At 43.2% G+C, this 2,622-nt stretch overlaps 1 protein-coding gene across 1 annotated transcript in view; it reads left to right on the forward strand.

The window, feature by feature from the left end:
• LOC123516425 (muscarinic acetylcholine receptor gar-2-like) overlaps positions 1-297 on the forward strand; it is a 333,883-nt gene extending 333,586 nt beyond the window's left edge. Inside the window, exon 2 of the mRNA XM_045275689.1 lies at positions 1-297. This exon is cut by the window's left edge and continues 5,597 nt beyond it. The gene's annotated coding sequence lies outside the window, so the exon portion shown is untranslated.
• The last annotated feature ends 2,325 nt before the right edge of the window (positions 298-2,622 follow it).

Below are 2,622 nucleotides of genomic sequence, written 5' to 3' on the forward strand. Positions count from 1 at the left end.
TCCCACCGACCCCCGCCTGCTGGCCTGGAGGTGTCCCGACCCGGTGCCTGCTGGAGTGGCTCTGCTGACCGGATGTGACGTTCCCCCGCCTTTCCTTGTAACATTTCTCGTGCTCTTCCTGCCCCCGCGAGCCTGCTCTGCCCTTGCTGTCCCACTGACTCCCCACCAGGCGGCTCTAGGGGGCGGGAGGCCGTGTATAATAAATGTTTGTATGTATATACATATATATAGAGAGAGATGAGATGATGCCAGTCAGTATATTATCCCGTACAAGAAAATAATTGTTATTCCCAATGATGGCAGCTCTTTCATTCCATTCCTTCGTCTGCAATTATTTTCTTAAACTTTTGTTTGATTCTCTTTTATTTGTTACGCTCTTTTGTTTGTTAACATTCAAAGACTCATAAATATATGAGCAGTAAAAACTGGAATAAATTACATAAATGACTAACCTAAACTAAACTTAATTATACTGACACTAACAAGACTATAATTGTATACTTTTTGATTAAACCAGTGTGCATAACGTGGAATTTAATCAAGCACATGACAACACTAACCTAAAATAATGATTAACAATAGACAGACTACAGATAACATAATGGATAACAACAATCCCAGACTGCTTCAAACCGATTCATTTTCAAAGAACCAATTTTTGACAGTTGCAGGAAGACTTAGCGAGACACAAAGAAAAGTGAGAACTAGGCCAAGAGAAGAAGCGAGGGAAAGAATAACACGTGCCAGAAAGGAGAAAGAAAACGAAAGCAAAGGAAGTAAGCAAAAAATAGACTGAAGATAGACAAGACGAGGAGGAAAAAACGCAACATGGAGGAAAGGTAAGACAAGGAGGAGGAAAATGAAGAACGAAGAGACGATGAAGAGCTAAAGGAGGACGAGGAAAAGGAAGAAGGTCAGGTAAAGCTAATACTTAATGATTCTCTCTCTCTCTCTCTCTCTCTCTCTCTCTCTCTCTCTCTCTCTCTCTCTCTCTCTCTCTCTCTCTCTCTCTCTCTCTCTCTCTCCATAATGACGTCCAAGAGATAAGTTCTAATGAAGGTTTGAATTTACACGCACCATAGACCCAATTTCTTTCCCTCCCCTCCTTCCCCTCCGTTCCCTCCCTTTCCTCCAGCGCCTCCATCTATCACTTATCCTCGCACCTTCCTCCAAAACCTCCGATTCACCACCAGTCCTGTAATCCTTCACTTCTCTCTCATCCATAATATCTCCCTTGTCGCGTACATCTCAGTCAGTTCCCTTCATCCACCACCTCCACCCCTTTAACCTCTCGTAACACACACGCATACACACACAAAGGCTCCTCAGATTATCCCTTAAATCGTATGTGACACTCGAGATGCCGCCTAGAGTGATGGTAGAGAGAGAGAGAGAGAGAGAGAGAGAGAGAGAGAGGCAGAGGGTAGCACGTCAAAGCAAATGGGATGCCTATAAACAAACCTGATCACTGCCACTCCAGGTTCAGGCTTCCACGCGTTCATTATGGGAAGATGTGCTTGTGAAGGTCCCGTTTGTTCGCAGGGTCGTTGATGCCGTGACTAGTGAGGTAGGTCACGGATGTGAGGTAGGTAAGGGTCAATGGGTGCTGTATGAGAGACGTGAATGATGGCAGGGGGAGGGGGAAGGGTGATAATGGTGGTAATGAACAGCGGGGCGCCGTGGGGCGTCATGAGGAGAGTGTGGGTCAAATATTTGTAAGGTGATAGATAGAGGAGGATGTGTGAGTGGACGAGAGTAAGTTATCTCTGGCGTTTGTTGATATAGGGATGGGGGAATGAGAGAGAGAGAGAGAGAGAGAGAGAGAGAGAGAGAGAGAGAGAGAGAGAGAGAGAGAGAGAGAGAGAGAGAGAGAGAGAGAGAGAATTACAATAGCACACTTCTTGGAGTATTTTTTTAAGTCTCTACCTTCCACTACAGTAGGTGCTCAGTAGTGATTTCTGCGTGTTCAGTTTTCTGTCTACGGTTTCACTTGAATCAACATGGGACTCTGCGAAGCATGGGCTGAAGGTGATCAGTCTTAGATCTTGTACAGATCCCACGAATAGGACGAGTACATGTTGACGACTTATTGGGAACATTTTGACATGAAGATGAGCTTTACTTGCAAATGTTAAAATTGTACGATATAAATTTTTATATCTTCTCTCAATGAGAATATTTTCAAGTATCTATTTTATCTTCAATCAGGATCCCACAAAGAGCAACCCATTGTGAAAAGACCGCTGATACTCGTTCACATCATTCGAAAGCCTTTGGTAGACAGTGACATATGTCTTTTCCAAAATTACCCCCTTCAGATTACGTCCTCCCCACCCGAACCTAATTTAAAGTTTCTTTTCCAGTTAATGGATTAATAGCGTGTAGATGATAATTCTTTTACATCTATCACTGGTTGAATAACTATTCAGTAATCTCTTCTTTTTTATCTCCATTAATTAATTTTTCTCTCGCTCAGCCTCATGTATGACGTCATGTTCGCTGTTATGTATGCCCAGCATTGACTAACGTACTCTCGTATCAGGATGTGTTTGCATTCAGAAAACTGTTTATGGTTGCTTATATCTACACAATTACTGTTTCTGTGATACCTGGAAATCCTGA

This window comes from Portunus trituberculatus, chromosome 41 (assembly GCF_017591435.1).
Source record: "Portunus trituberculatus isolate SZX2019 chromosome 41, ASM1759143v1, whole genome shotgun sequence".
Taxonomy (NCBI): Eukaryota; Metazoa; Arthropoda; class Malacostraca; order Decapoda; family Portunidae; genus Portunus; species Portunus trituberculatus.